Raw genomic sequence first — 17194 nt, 5'->3', positions numbered from 1 at the left:
GAAGGGGAATGGAAGGGGGAGAAATTGAAAAATTAAAATGGACAACACATATGCCTAGTTATTGTGAGTAAATAACTTATAAGTCTGATGTTGAGCTTTTCATTCTTCCTCAATGAATGGGGCAGAGTCCCCAGCTATATAAATCTTAGGTGGCCCTCATGGAAGAATATTCTGGAGAACTGCTGAACCAAAAGCAGCTCTGTATCTGGAGATTAGGTCCAAACTGTAATGAGTAACAAAGGTATGAGAATTGGACCACATAGCTATTATATAAATATCAGTAGATGCTCTTGACCAAAAAAGTGGATGAAATGGCCGTGGATCTAGCTGGGTGGGTTTTAGGCGGTCTTGGTAGAGAAATTCCTTGTTAGGAATAGATCCAAGAAAAGCAATCGATGTATCCATTTAAACAATGTAACTTTAAATGCTGGATAACCCAGTCAACTTTTTTGAGAAGGATACAGACAGCTAGTCTGATCTTCTGATTTCTTTAGTTCTGTGTAAATAAAAATGTAATTGCCTGCGCACATCCAGAAGATGTAGCACGTATTCTCTTTTGCTTGAAGAATTTGGAAAGAAAACTGGCAAATAAATGGATTGGTCAATGTTAGAATGTCAGAAGCCACTTACATAAAAAAAGAAGAGTTATTTCATAAGGTAACCCTTTGATTATGAAAAATAATGTATGAAGTCTTTGATGAATGCACCTTGAGTTCAGAAATCCTTTTAGCAGAAGTGATAGCCACTATAAAGGCTGTTTTCCAAGACAGATACTTTATACCTTCAGCAAAAATTATTTGAATGTTTTTTGAGTCAGACCTTGTAATACTACTGTGAAATCCCATGCAGGTGAAGGATTCTTTCCTGGGGGTCTAAGGAGGAAAGTGCCCTTCACGAAAGCCCTACATAACTTAGAAGCAGCCTCCTGTATGAAAATTTGATCTTGCTGCCAACCGTAGTTTAATCATAGAAAAAACAGATCCTTCTTTGAAAAGAACAGCCAGAAAATCAAGAATGACAGAAACAGGGGCATTAAAGGGTCAATGTTGTTTCTTAATGCCCAAAGGGAAAATCTTTTCCATTTGCTCTTGTAAACTTTTTTTGGTGAAGTCTTTTTGTGAGGATAATAAAATGGTATGTAATGGGAAAAAGTTTGGACTGTCTGGCTGTTACTGGAACTGGAGAAACCATGCAGTTAAGTTTGAGGGTAGGGATACTGGAAGGATTGGTTCCTGAGGAGGCGAGAAAGAAGATCTGGAGTTGGGTCTAGTATCAGACAAAAATAACGAAGATGAGAATAAAGGACAGAAAACCAGACCTGGCAAAGCCAGAAAGGAACAATGAAGATGACTGAGCTCTTCAAATGAGCTGCTTTTTGTAGGAATTTTGGGATCAAAGGAAGTGGGGGATATGAATAAAGAAGACCAGAAAGCCAAACGTGGACTAGAGCATCTCTTGGAGAATATCCCTGACGGGAACTCAGGGCAAAATACCTGCTGCAGTTGTTGTTAAGGGGATGCAAAGAGATTGCAGCAAAGGTGACTGCAACAATGGAAAATCTTCTCCGCCACTGATTGAGACCACTCATGAGGCATCAGAATGGACCTGATGAGTTTGTCCACAAGTACGCTGGATTTCCCCCAAATGTGCATTGCTACTAGGAAGTGGTTGGAGGAGATAGCCCACTGCCACACTCTCAGCCTCTCAGCAGAGGGGGCAAGACCAGGTTCCATCTTGTTTGATGTACCAGACTACAGACATGCTGTCTGTCTGAACCGCAAAAGTCCCAAAGGAAACATCATCTTGAAATGCCTGCACCGCTAAAAGGACTGCTCTCATCTCTAGGACATTGATATACAAATAGGTCTTTTGGGCCATTCTTCACAAGTAATGCCCCACCCCAGCTGGGAGGCTTCCATGGTCACTGTGGCCAACAGGGGTGAAAGAACAAAGGGCTTGCCTAGGTGAATGCGTTTGACTGGATCCACCAGTTGATATACCATTTGCATATTTGTGTAAGCTTGACTGGAAATTATAGGGGTTGTCGAAGAACAGACCACTGAACAGCTCCACTGAAGGACATGTACAAAATAACATGCAAAATAATTAGAACTATTGCCATAGATCTCAATGCTTGCAAGATTTGCTTGGCTACAGGAGCCGGATCAGATCGAAGTTGATGAACCTGAGATCTGAGTACGTCTATGTGATGAGTAGGCAGAGGCAATTTGTGTTGTGGTGCTCAGATGTGCACCTATGAACTCCAGGCTCTGTACCTGTGTGAGGTTTGATTTTGTATAATTTACTGTGCTACCTACTGGATGACAAATTTGGAGCAAACAGTCCCTGGACTTTTGTAAGAAAATGCATGACGCATGGTAGGGGAGATGAGAAGCAAGTTGTCTAGGTATGGAATCCTTTTCTGTGCGCTTCGGTTTGCCCCCACACCAAACAACTGAATTTAATCTGCTGGACGCCACAGAAATAAAATCTAACTAAAGAAGTAGCTACTGGCTCCCTGAGAGATTTTTCCCTTCCTATAAGCCAGTGAAACTGTGTGCTTTGGTTTGCCCCCACACCAAACAACTGAATTTAATCTGCTGGACGCCACAGAAATAAAATGTAACTAAAGAAGTAGCTACTGGCTCCCTGAGAGATTTTTCCCTTCCTATAAGCCAGTGAAAGTATGTATCGTTATAACTATAACTTGATTAATGTTCAAGGTACTGCTAGGTTAGTCAAAGCTTCCTAGGCAAGGTAGCCAGCAGCCAACACCCCCCCACACACCTAATTAACCTCCTTGATGTATTCCTTCTTCTAACTCCTTACCTATCTTTTCTATCTGGTCCATTTCCATCTTTCACTTAGCCTGCCATCACCTATAGAAGCCCTTGCTCTTGCAATTAACTTACTGGCCACTAGGTGGCGTCACTCTATAAGCTATTATATTCCAATTTGCTATACACTTACTAATCCTACCTCTAGGTCATTGTCCCCAGCTTTTTCTCTGACCTTTTACCATTTCTCCTCGTTCCACGTATCCTTTTTCCTGCTATTTTCTACCAGCTTTAATCTCTTCCTACCAGCTTCGTTTTTTCCTCTCACTCTCTCCCTTACAAACTCCCATTCTTCCAAACTTAACTGCTGAATTTCTCGGACTTCACTGATCGTCTTCCTTGACAGAACTCTCTCTTGTCTCTGTTATCCTGCTGTCTTATTCCCCCTATCTCTGGGACACTCGGTCATCTCCCTACCTTGCAACCGCAAGTATTTCTCCATATCCTCCCCACATTACTGTTAACTGTGATTCACTTCTCCTTCCTCGTCTACGACTTCCTGCACTAAGCTCCTCCCCCTGAGACTATTCCTACTATCTCCCTGCTAGCCCTACTCCTTATCTCGCGTATTTTTTCCCATACCTGTGTTGGTCTTTATACCCTCCCCCTCAGCCCATTTGTCCCTTCCCACTTTACAAATATACCCTACATTTGGGGACGCTATCTTTTCTTCCCAACCCTGCACCTGGCTGCTGTGCTCCCTGCCTTGGTACTCAACCTACAGTAAGTGAACCAAAGCTGTGTTACTGCTCATTGTTGAATATTTCATTAGTTTGCTTTTCCGATGTACATATTTAACTGTAGATGTGACAATTAAGGGGTTGTACAATGTTTATTGATGTTGTTGTGAATGCTTACAGCGTTGAGCACGTGTGACTCTTTACTCAAAGTTTGTTAGCACACTGGGAAGAAATTATGCTGCATTACTTCAAACTTTGAATTTCTGTGCTGTGATGTTTGCTTATAAAGGGAATTGCTTATTTAAGCCTTTTACTGCTTAATTTTGGTGACTTGTTACTGGTTACGTACTCTCAGAATGCCTCTCAGAGTTAGAACTGAGCTAGTGTAATGGACGCTGAAAATCATTGCAGCTACTTGGTATTGCCCTACTCAAGGCTCAGATAGCCCTTGCCTTGGCTGTAACTTTAAATCGCACGTTACTCTGGGCAGGTGCTTATCTTTTACACCTGGTAGACTTTACTCATCATAGTTTTCGCCTGCCTGCCCATTTTTGAACTACTTACATCACATCATTCAAGCGGAGCTTTTTGAGCTGTTTCCTATACTCCTGCAGTGTTTTCTAGGGTAAAACATTAGCAAGTATTCCTGATTTTTTACATTTTCCCTCCACGAATCCCGTGCATCCTTTTTAACCTGGTATCAGTGCTATAGCAATTGCCGTACAGCTTTGCACAACTCTAAATAGCGAATTCTGTGCGTGACATTGATATTTACTATATTTACACTGCCCTAGGTGCGCAGCGCTACTACGAACGAGCTTTCAAAGCGCCCTACACCTAGGATTTTAATTAATTGCACCTTTAGATGTGTGGCACTGATATATACTCAATATACATAGCCCTAGGGCCCACAGCATTGTACTGACTGAGCTTTCACGACGACTTGCCCTTAGGACTACAACTAATCCCTCCTTTAGCTTACATAAGTACAATACAGTCTGTTCCAGACTACGACATAGAGATATCCATTGTACTCTGTCCCCTAAACTCTCTGTGCTGTATTAGCTTCGCTTACAAAGCGACTTACACCAGGGACTTTTTCAAACGGCGCTACTGAACACTGAACTTATAAAGTGATATTTCCCTTGCAGGTATAGAGAGGAATGTTTTTTTAGTCAACATATCTCAGCGCAGTTTACTGATATTTTAAACATATATACTTAATCACACAGTGTAATTTAATTGATTGTCTGCTTATGGATTTTTCCTATTTAAATTAGCAATTGCAACTCTGTGTTTACTCCAATTAGCTGAATGAGATTGTAGCTTAGAGTGCATAAGAGCTTTGATACACCAACAAGAATACTCTTAGAATGTAATACTGAATTAGAGTGCATATGAGCTTTGTTACACCAACAAGAATACTCTTTGAATGTTACATTGCATGCTGTATATCTAAGAATAGCCTTTATCTGATTTTCCTGTTGTATGTGTTGCATGCCTCACCCCCTTTTTTTTTCCTCTCTCTCTCTTTATTACCATCTGTGTGCTTCGGTTTTCCCCCACACCAAACAACTGAATTTAATCTGCTGGACGACACAGAAATAAAATCTAACTAAAGAAGTAGCTACTGGCTCCCTGAGAGATTTTTCCCTTCCTATAAGCCAGTGAAAGTATGTATCATTATAACTAAGTGTTATATATAACTTGATTAATGTTCAAGCTACTGCTAGGTTAGTCAAAGCTTCCTAGGCAAGGTAGCCAGTAGCCAACCCCCCCACACCTAATTAATCTCCTTGATGTATTCCTTCTTCTAACTCCTTGCCTATCTTTTCTATCTGGTCCATTTCCATCTTTCACTTAGCCTGCCATCACCTATAGAAGCCCTTGCTCTTGCAATTAACATACTGGCCACTAGGTGGCATCACTCTATAAGCTATTATATTCCAATTTGCTATACACTTACTAATCCTACCTCTAGGTCATTGTCCCCAGCTTTTTCTCTGACCTTTTACCATCTCTCCTCGTTCCACGTATCCTTTTTCCTGCTATTTTCTACCAGCCATAATCTCTTCCTACCAGCTTTGTTTTTTCCTCTCACTCTCTCCCTTACAAACTCCCATTCTTCCAAACTTACCTGCTGAATTTCTCAGACTTCACTGATTGTCTTCCTTGACAGAACTCTCTCTTGTCTCATCCTGCTCCGTTCGCCCTTCGGGCACACTCTGCTCCCCTACCCTGCCCCCTATTCCCACCCGCCCCCAGTGCTCCTACATTTACCCACCCACAGAACACACCCCTCCAAACTTTGCACCCATCATACAAACCACATAATTATTACGCCCAACCCCTTTCTCTCACAACCCGCCCAATCAATCCATCATTAATCACTCCTTCTCCTCACTCCTATTCTATTACTATTTCTCTACAGTTCTTCTATCTCTTACCTCCGTTTTTTCTATTCAACTCACCATCCTTAGAATGTCTATCCCTATAATCCCCCACAAAATTCAAATTTTAATGTGGATTTTCTTATTACCCCCTCTAGCCACAACTTATCTCATTGCCTCCTATGAATATTCTCTTAACAATACCCTACCATTACCATCCAAACACACCTCATCTACTACAGAATTTTCTCCTTACTACTTCCTAAATATCACTTTCAAACCCAGCTACCAATTAGCCAAATATCATCGACTTACACATATTAAATACTCTAACCCAAAAGCTAGAAAAGTATTTTATTTCTACTGCAAGCCACAACAACCTAAACCTATAACACCCCTTCAGTCTCTATTAGATCGTGACATCCACCTAAACCCTGGCCCTAACAATCCCCCCACCACTACAAATAACTACCAAGACAATTCTATAACCCCTTCACCTACCAAACCTACCAACTCACTCTTAATTGCACATCTAAACATATGCAGTATTTGTAACAAAATTGCTCAACTTCATGCCCTCTTACAGGCCCATCCATTTGATATTCTATGTTTATCAGAAACATGGCTAAAACCCACCATTAAAGACAAAGAAATCACACCTCCGGGCTATAATATCATCAGACTCGACCGTACTTCCAAAAAGGGATGAGGAGTAGAAATCCTCTATAAAAATGAGCTACAAGTCAGTACACTTAATCTTACCTTACCCACAAACACTAGTGCAGAAATAATTTTCTCCAAACTACAGCTAAATACAAGTAAAGCCATAAACATCATCTGTGTTTATCTTCCCCCAGGGAACAACAGTAATACTGTAGAGTATATTTTCAGCTGGCTTTCTAGCAATATCCCACAAGAAACCATAATTCTTGGGGACTTCAACATTGATTGCAATTCCTGTACAAATATCAACCCCACCACCCATATTAACCTTTATGGCTTTTCACAACTTATAGAATCCCCCACCAGAACCAATAAAATCAACAACAAAGCAACCACCTTAGATTGGATACTTACCAACACTCCTCAGCAAACCTACACAACAGGTATCCTTCCAGATGACCTCAGTGACCACTCTCTAACATATATTATCAGACATAAAACCAGCATAATATTCCCTAACACCTTCCGAACAATACGCTCAAAAAAGCATTTTAACACAGAAATTTTCCAAGCAGAACTCAATCAATGTAATTGGACCCCATTAAAAACTCTCCCTCTAAACAAAGCAGTGGAATACTTTAATTCTACATTCTTAGCCATCCTGGATCATCACGCTCGGACTCGTTCTATTAGAATCAAAGCTAAACCAGCCCCTTGGCTTAATAACAATACTAAACAAAAAATCCTAGTTAGAAATAAATACTGGACAAAATGGCGTACTACTAAGAATCTAATAGACCATCAAACCTTTAGAGAACACAGAAACAGCACAAAAAGTGCCATCCTGCTAGATAAAAAGAATTATCTCCAACTACAGCAAACCTCTCTCACACAACCAAAAAAAATTCTGGACTAGTATTAATAATCTTCTCTACCCAGGTCAATTGATTACACCCAATCCTCAGGGTTCTAACCCCAAAAAGCCGATACAAACTGCAAATTCCTTCAATTCTTTCTTCACAGATACCATCCAAACTCTAGCTAGCCACCTATCACCTGATATATCTAATCTACCCACTTCTTCTGCTAATCCACCCCCTCAATTCCACCCCCAACCTGTGTCTACCTTATACATTTCCTCCCTTCTCCAAAAGTTAAAACCTACCTCCCCATCAGCAGACAAACTCCCAGCAGAATTCTTGCAAAAAGGCGCTAAGGCCATTGCCTACCCTATTTCCATTCTGATAAATAGATCTATAAACGAAGGAGATGTCCCATTAATCTGGAAAATCTCTCATGTCATCCCACTACATAAAGGGGGAAACTCCAATGACTTCTCCAACTATCGTCCCATAGCTTTATTATCCCCTACAGCCAAAATTATGGAGAAATGCATCCACAAACAAATTCTCAACCACCTTCTCCAAAATAACCTACTTACTAACTGCCAACATGGCTTCAGACCTTTCCATAGTACCACCACTTCCCTGCTATCATTCTCAAACTACATCAATAACAACCGCAACAACAACTGTCTTTCATCAGCAGTCTTCATTGACCTATCCAAAGCTTTTGATATGGTTAACCACCAACTTCTCCTGCATACACTTAAGTCTCTTTCACTGGATTCTCTATCTTTGAAATGGTTTACATCCTACCTTAATAACTGTCAGCAGGCTGTACTTTGACAAAATGAACTATCTAATCACCTCCCAATCTCCCTCGGTGTCCCACAAGGCTCTATTTTAGGCCCACTCTTATTTTCTATCTTCATTAATGACCTGTAATCTGCTATTCCATACTCCACCTGCATTCAGTACGCAGATGACTCTACCTTAATCTGCTCAGCTACCTCACCAACCGAACTTCAGTCCCTTACCCAAAAAGCCTTCAGCACTCTAGAACAATGGTTCTCTCAATGCTGCCTCCTTCTAAATCCCAAAAAAACTAAATTGCTACTTTTCAGCCCAACCAAAAAGTCCATCTCTTTACATTTCAATCGCACTTCTAATAATGGTACCCTTTTTATCTCACCTGAACCTACCACTAAACTGCTAGGAATAACAATTGACAATAATCTAAACTTTGATATACACATAAACACTACAATAAAATTAATTAATAAGAAACTGGGATCCCTGTACAGAATCAAACCCTTTCTTACTCCAGAAGCTAGGTCTGCTATAGCTAGAACTCACCTTTTATCCACTCTGCTCTACGCCGCTCCCATTTATACTAATATCTCAAAAAACAACCTCAAGAAACTAACAACGTCCTATAATAATATTGCTAGATTTGCTACAGGCTCTCCTTTCAGAACCCATCACTGCCTTAATCTTAAACAATTAAACTGGCTAGAATTGCTTAACCAACTTCAATTTCCCCAGCTTACAATAGCTCATAAGACCCTGTATCAACCTAGCAACACTCCTATACTCTCTAGCCTCATTACACCTTAAAACAATCTCAAAAATCTACGTTCCTCAAACAAACTGCTGATTAATCCTACTAAATCCAACAACTCAGCAGGTGACTCCTTATTCTCCAACTCTGTAGGAAAATTATGAAATCAACTTCCTTCCGATATCACAGCTCAGACTTCTCTTTTTCTTTTTAAATACAACTAAAACCATATCTCAATAATCACTGGCTATGCACCTGTACTAACCCTGACTAATCCCCCCCCCCACCACTCACTCTTCTCACCCTTCCTTCATTTACTACCTATTACAAATTAACAACATATCCTATAGTACACAAATTTTATGTATATATGTATAAAAGTAAAAGTTATCTCTGTACCTTAAAGAACTGGATTTTTATTCTACAGTATTTGCTAAAACTTTTGTATTATCTTATAATTTTTTGATTTTTTTTTTGACAACACTGTATAACTTCTATTCTTTTAGCATCTGTTTACTCTGTACAAATATGTGGAGCTTTTCTCCCTGGGCCTCTACTGGAAATGGACATGCATCCAGTTACACTAGCCCGGTCAACAAATGTAAAATGTAAATGTAGTATACTTTAACCTACTTAGTATACTACCCTTCTAAGACCTGTTTCTAGTAAGAGTAGGTTATAATTGAAAAAAAAATCCTTTTAATTCTTCTATTTTTTATATTCTTTTAAGAATTTCTTTAGCTAACATGTTATGCTAAAATTATTACTGTATAAAAAGTACAGTTTTGTACCTACCATAAATGTAGATGTCCGATAGGTATGCATCTGCAGTCATCACATATGGGTTGTCCTGCCTCAGGCAGCCCTTCGGTCGGCCGGATTCCAAAGTCTGGGTACGGCGTCGGCTGATGTCGCCCTCTCCCCGACGTCAGAGCGCCTGGGGTATAAAAGTGTCAGCCGACGCCATCTTCCTCAGTGTTTCTTGCCCCAGATGCCAGGTGCCCTCAAAGGAAGGCTAAATTTGGAGAAATGCAATAAATTCCAAACATGCACAGAAAAATATATGCATATATATGCATATATATATATATATATATATATATATATATATATATATAAATAAATAAAACAAATACACCATAATAGATAACCCCAGCAAGCTATGAGAGGGGAAAGTACCCAATAAATACCAAAGAGGGGAAGGAGGGAGGGTAAACCTGACTGCAGATGCATACCTATTGGACATCTACATTTATGGTAGGTACAAAACTGTACTATGTCCTTCAAGGATGCATCTGCAGTCATCACATATGGGTAGAGTACCATAGCCATACTGGGGGTGGTGGATCTATGTAAAGGATGGTGTAGCTAAAATGCCCTGCAGGACTGCCGTAGCAAAGCCTGCTCTGGATCTGGAATATAAAGGTAAATTGTAATGCTTGGAAAATGTATGCACGGAGCTCCATGTAGCAGCTTCTAAAATGTCCTTGGTAGCCACCCCTCTTAAGAAGGTTGTGGAGGTGGCTGTGGCTCTGGTGGAATGAGGTCTAATCTTAGCTGGCACAGTCTTTCCATGAAAGGAATAACAAAAACGTATGCAATTCCCTATCCATTTTGAAATTGTCTGTTTGGAAATTGCTTTTCCTTGTGCACCAGCAGCATATGCCACCAACAGCTGATCAGTTTTTCTGTAGTTTTTAGTTCTGTCCAAGTAGTAGCGCAACTGTAGTTTTTAGTTCTGTCCAAGTAGTAGCGCAACTGTCTGTGTATGTCCAGGGTGTGCATTAGTTTCTCTCCTTTGTTTTGTGGATTTGGAAAGAAGGTAGGCAGGTGAATAGCTTGGTTTAATGAGACCCTGGATACCACTTTTGGCATAAATGAAGGATTGGTTCTCAATGAGACTCTGTCCTGATGAAAAATAAGAAAAGGCTGTACTGCCATAAGGGCCTGTAACTCAGATACTCTTCTTGCTGAGGTTATGGCCAGAAGGAAGGCGGTCTTCCAAGACAGGAACTGTAGTTCTGCAGATGCTGCTGGTTCAAAGGGAGGCAGAGTTAGTTTTTCCAACATGAAGTTAAGGTCCCAAGTAGGTACTGGAGGTTTCCTTGGAGGATTGATGTTTTTAATTCCTCTTAGAAACTGCCTTAGGAGAGGATGAGAAAAGACAGGTGGGTCAGTATTGTACTCTGCTGAAATTGCTGAAGCATGAATTTTAATGGAAGAGTAAGACAGGCCATTATGGAGCATTTCTGCCAAGTATTCACGGATATGTGCCATGTTCATCACTGTCGCATCTAGGCCCTTTGTGGTGCTCCAAGTGTGAAATCTTTTCCATTTTGCTGAATATGCCTTTCTTGTGGAAGGCCTGCGAGCTTCCATGATGATGTCCTTCACTCTCTTGGATAGCTTATCTTGAGTAGGAGTCAAGGTATTTTCCAGGCTGTTAGTTGCAAGGTTTTCAGGTTGGAATGCAGAGTTTTGTAATTGTGCTGTGTCAGGAGAAGTGGCCATTGAGGAAGAGGCCATGGTTTCGTGCGTGACATGCTCTTTAACAGTGAGTACCAGTGCTGTCTTGGCCAGTCCGGAGCTATCAGAATCACTTTTGGCTGCTCTGTCCTGATCTTCAGTAAGACCTTGGTCATTAATGGAAGAGGTGGAAATGCATACACTGTTAGAGTTCTCCAGCTGAAAGATAGGGTGTCCACTTTCCATGCTTGTGGGTGGTATGTCCTTGAGCAGAATTTCTCCAGCTGATTGTGGGGGGAGGCAAAAAGATCTATGTCTGGCCTTCCCCATGATTGTGTTATCTGTAGGAAGATGTCTGGGTGCAGCATCCATTTGTGTGCATCCATGATATTTCTGCTTAAGCTGTCCGCCAGTATATTGCCTTTTCCTGGCACAAACTGGGATTGCAGCTCTATATTGAGTTTCAAGGAAAGTTCCCATAGATTCATTGCCAGTCTGCAAAGAGGGTAGGAATGGGTGCCTCCTTGCTTATTTATGTACCACATAACCGTGGTGTTGTCTGTCCTTATTAGCAGGTGGCCTTGATGCAGAAAGGGTTTGAAGGCCTCGACTGCATGTATCTCTGCCAGCATTTCCTTTTGGTTTATGTGCATGCGTAGATCCTTTTGTGACCATAGTCCTTGAATACATCTGCCCTCCATGTGTGCTCCCCAACCGTGGCCTGAAGCGTCCGTTGTAATGGTTTGGCTGGCTATTGGTTTGCTGAAGGGCAGACTCCTGTTCGACTGGCTTGCTTGAGCCCACCACAGAAATTCCTTTTGGAGGCATGGAATGAGTGGGATCAAAGTTTCTAAGCTGTGACTGTGCTGAGTCCATAAACTCCTTAGGTACCATTGTAGTTTCCTCATATGCAGCCTTGCTTGTGGAATCAGAAGAATGCAAGAAGCCATGTAACCCAGGGCCTGCAAGAATTTCCTTGCAGTCAGCTGAGTTTGCCTTGTCAGATTCTTGAAGTAACCTGGTAGTTGTCTTTGTTTTTCTTCTGTGAGAAAAGCCATTTGGGTGGTTGTGTCTAGATCCGCACCCAGAAAAGTTATTCTTTGGGATGGAACAAGTCTTGATTTGTGAATGTTGACTGTATATCCCAAGGCCAGCAGTAGGCGGATGGCATAATTCAAGTCCTTTACCAAAGTTTGTTGGCTGTCCGCTTGTATAAGGCAGTCGTCCAGATATGGGTATATTTGAATCCCCTGAAGTCTGCAGTGTGCAATTACTGATGCCAGGCATTTCGTGAATACTCTGCGTGCAGTAGATAAGCCAAAGGGCAATGCTGAGAATTGATAATGCTCTGAACCTGCAAGAAATCTGAGGTGCCTTCTGCAACTTTGTCTGATAGGGACATGCAGTAATGCCTCCTTGAGGTCTAGAGTCACCAGCCAAGACCCCTTGACCAGCATGGGAAGGAGTTGCTGTAGAGTCAGCATTTTGAATTTTGGCACAATGAGATAAGTATTCAGTGCGGACAAGTCGAGAATAGGCCTCCATTGATTTTCTTTTCTTGGAACAAGGAATAGTCTGGAGTAAAACCCTTGGCCTTGTTCTGAAAGAGGAACCTTTTCTATAGCTTTCATTTGCATTAAGTTGGAGATTTGTTTCAAAGCCTCTGCCCTTTGATTTGGTGGCAGGTCTGGCATGCCTTTTCTTTTTGGCAATGTGTGAAAATGGAACCTCTACCCTTTGTCTATTATTTGCAGTGTCCATTTGTCTCTTGTAATACTGTGCCAATTTTCTGAGAATAAGGAAAGCTTTCCGCCCAAAGGTGCTTCTAATTGAGCCCTGGTTGGCGGAGTCAAAGCAAAGTCATTGAGTCTGTCCTTGTGCACTACCTCTCTGGTTGGGAGGCTGCCATTGACGTCCTCTGTAGCAGCCTCTAGCTTGCCCTCTACCTCTGGCACACCTGTTCTTGCCTCTCTGGAATCTTTCTGCGTCCGGAAAGGACCAATTCTTGGTAGGCCAATTTCTGCTGAATCTTGGTGGTTGGACTTGTAGAAAATCTTTGACTGTTTGTACAGATTTTGCTTTTTCCTCAAATTTCTTTAAGACCTCCTGAGCAGTGGAGCCAAATAACTTTTGCTTTTCCAGTGGAGCATCCAGAAGCTTAGCTTTAACATGGTCTGGCAGAGATTGTTCCTTCGGCCAAGCATGCCTACGTATGACTGCACCTGTCATAGCAGACCTACATGAAGCTTCCAATGCGTCATAACCACACTGTAAGAAATGGTTGCTAACCTGCTGGGAGTTATGTACCAGATCCTGAAGGGATTTGCGATCTAGGGGTTCAGGAGAAGACAGTTTCTTATGCAATTCATCTAACAAATACTCTTGGTACTGTATCATATGAAATTGACAATTTAATGCCCTCATAGAAAGAGTAGCAGAAGTATACACTTTTTTACCCCATCTCTCTAAAGCCCTGGACTCCCTTTCAGAGGGGAGTGGATTTTTAGAAGTGGTAGCTGCAACCCCTTTTGGGCCCTGGGAAATAGTTTCTGGATCAGCAGAGTGGGCCTTGTAAAGAAAAAGATGCGAGTCCGGGACCCTGTTGTACCTATCGGGTTTGGCAGGGGACGGACGAAGAGTGTCAGGGGTTATGCTAGACTCAGAGTACACATCATCAATGACAGTCAAAACAGGAGGAATAGCCAAAGGTCTATGCTGAGGTAAATGCAGAAAAGTTCTTAATCTTTTCCTGGAGTCAGAGAATTCCTGGCCCTGCCATTTGAAATGCTCTCTCATAGTGTGCAGGGTCTCTCCAAAGGATAATTCTTCAGGAGGGGAGGCCGAGGGGATTGATTCCTCTGCATCTGAATCCTCGTAGGCCAAAAAAACCTCCTCCTGGTAGTCCGAGAGAGCAGAGCCATCAGAGGCCTCCTCTGAGGAATGGGGATCAGAGGGCTCAACCGTGGGCCTTTTGTCTAGAGGGGGTTGAGAGCCTCTGTCTGGATGGGGTTGAGAGCCCCTAATTAAGGAGATAAGGTCCTCTGCTAAAGTTAGAATCTGTGAACTGGTAGAGGGTCCCGGAGGAACAACCCTGGGAGGCAAAGTTTTTGTATGTTTAGCAGCTTTAGCCCTGGTGAAAGCCTTTATGGACATGGATGCAGGAGGCCTAGCTGCACCACGTGCTGGTGTAGTTTTGTCTAGAGGAATGGTGTCGGAAGTTTCCAAGACACCAGTTTCTGAGGGAAATTCAATAACCGACTCAGCAGGGGCCTCCGGGGCCGAGGTTGTCGGTTGAGCGGTTTCGGGGGTCGGAAGTACCAAGGACTCGGTTTCAGCCGAGACCGAGACACTCATGTAGGCCTGGCCGTGGTTTCAGCGAAACCGCGCCACGCGTCGGTCCTTGTCCTTCCGTTTCTTTGTTAAATGTGAAGTCGGAGTCTCCGACGGCATATTGTAAGAAAAACTAGCCCCAAAAAATTCCTCTGCAAACTCCGCCCGACGTCTAAGAGTGTGTCGGTTGAAGGAAGCACAGGCTGAACAGGCCTGGTCTGGGCCTAGGCAGGGGAGGCAGTAAGAGTGGAAATCCTTATGAGGTATTTGTTTCCCACAAGTTAAGCAATTATTAACTTTATCTGACATCGGCTGAGGCAAGAAAGAGTCCCCAACGGGGTACTTGGCTTTTGAAGTCTTCGGTAGCTGAATTACAGCAGCTGGCCGACCGGCACTTGCGAACTGCGTCTGCTTCGGGCACCACGCGGCAAGAAAGACTGAGGAAGATGGCGTCGGCTGTTGCTTTTATACCCCAGGCGCTCTGACGTCGGGGAGAGGGCGACATCAGCCAACGCCGGACCCAGACTTTGGAATCCGGCCGACCGAAGGGCTGCCTGAGGCAGGACAACCCATATGTGATGACTGCAGATGCATCCTTGAAGGACATCTGCTTTTATGGTATAATTATTGCTGTATAAAACTGTTTTGATGTTACTCTCTTTTAATTGCATGTTTTTTCCTCGGGGCTTGTCTCCCCGGGCCTCTACTGAAAATGGACATATATCCAGTTAGACTAGCCCGATCAACAAATGTAAAATAAAAAATAAATAAATAATTTTTAGTCCCAAGTGAACTGCCACCACTGTGATACATTTGGTGTACACCCTGTGGCCTGGGCTGAGTTCAAAGAGCCAGGATCTGATTTGGTAGTGCCTGGTTCTCCGAAGGAAAATTGTCACTTGTTTATTTTGATGTGATGGTACGCATCCTGAAGATCTACAGTTTCTCCTGCCAGTCTGGTTGGTATGGACATCCTGAGACATTGTGGCAACTACCTCATGTACACAAATAACCATCTACTACTACCACCTAGGAACACAATCTGTGAGGGATGCAATTACATTAGGAACCTAGAGTCCAAGCTCTCTTCCCCCTCAAGCCAATATATGTAGCACTGAAAAGGTTGTCAACGCAATCACTACACCTCAAATACCACCCACACCTACACAACACACACCTACATATGCGGAGGTCCTCCACATAAACATACCCAAACAAAGGAGGCAAAAACACACAGGCTCTACACAGCCCTCCACACCACATACCACACATAGTCCACACACCTGTGCCTCGCAACTACTAAGGATTCACCATAAACCCAACATATTAGTCATAGAAGACTCTATTGAGACACACACAGATATGCCTCTCACCAGGCTGGATAAGGAGAAAGTCACGGTTCATTGTCTGTCAGGTGCCAGAATCCACCATATCACACACACACACACTCAAGTCTCTCAACAATAGGTACTGTTATGACTCTCTCACATTCCATGTTGGCGTGAATGACTTGAGACGTACCTCTCTGGACTATATGAAGATAGATACGATTGAACTCGCCAATTATGTGCCCCAGTCAGGTATGCCCATAGCCTTAAGAAGCATTCTGCCGTCACCCAGAATGATGCCCCAATACAAACAGAAAATGATTGAGTTTAACAATTGGCTTAGCATCTGGTGTCATTCCAGGGGGATCCAGTACCTGACAGCCTGGGAAGATATGATAGACAGACCACGATGCTTTGCCAGAGATGGCCTGCATCTGCCTCAGCTGGGCTTCAGGCTTCTGGCAAAGGCTTTTGCCTCCCCTACAGTGCCTGTTTTAGGGAAAGTGATAAGGTTAAAACTACCAACATAAATATTTCAACAAAACACAAATTAAAGGTCATGCTGCTAAAAGTTAGGAGTCTAAATATGAAACTGCACTCATTGAAAGCATTCCTAACCCTGGAAAATGACATCTGTGCAGTCACAGAAACCTGGCTCAAAGCTGCAGAGAGCATCCCAGCCTTACCTGGTTACTCATCCTATCATACATTCAGACCCCAAACTGTGGGCAGTAAAGCCAAAGGAGGTGGAGTTTCAATATACATTAAAGACATACACACCTCCAAGGCTGGTCAAACAGTATGACGCATAGGAGACACTCCAGGTGCAGTTAACCATTGACAAGACCCAAATTCAAATCAAAGCTAGCTACCAGCCCCCAAATCTGACTCAAGATCCCCAATTTGCCTATTTGAACCTGTTTTGAATCTATCAACATTCAACCCTTTACCCTAATCCTGGGTGACAAACTTCCCAGACATAGACTGGAAAAACTACTCATGCCAAAACACAAATGCCCAGAGATTCCTTGATTTTTGTCAATGCAAATACCTTGGAACAGCTAGTTGATACCCCCACAAGGGATGATATCTTGGAC

General features: G+C 42.5%; 1 protein-coding gene across 5 annotated transcripts in view; it reads right to left on the bottom strand.

Moving 5' to 3' along the window:
- PXK (PX domain containing serine/threonine kinase like) overlaps positions 1-17194 on the bottom strand; it is a 1650359-nt gene that overhangs the window by 1306565 nt on the left and 326600 nt on the right. The window lies entirely within an intron of this gene.

Source organism: Protopterus annectens, chromosome 7.part1 (assembly GCF_019279795.1).
Source record: "Protopterus annectens isolate FY-2018-M chromosome 7.part1, PAN1.0, whole genome shotgun sequence".
Classification (NCBI taxonomy): domain Eukaryota; kingdom Metazoa; phylum Chordata; order Ceratodontiformes; family Protopteridae; genus Protopterus; species Protopterus annectens.
This window is presented reverse-complemented; position numbering and strand designations above follow the sequence as displayed.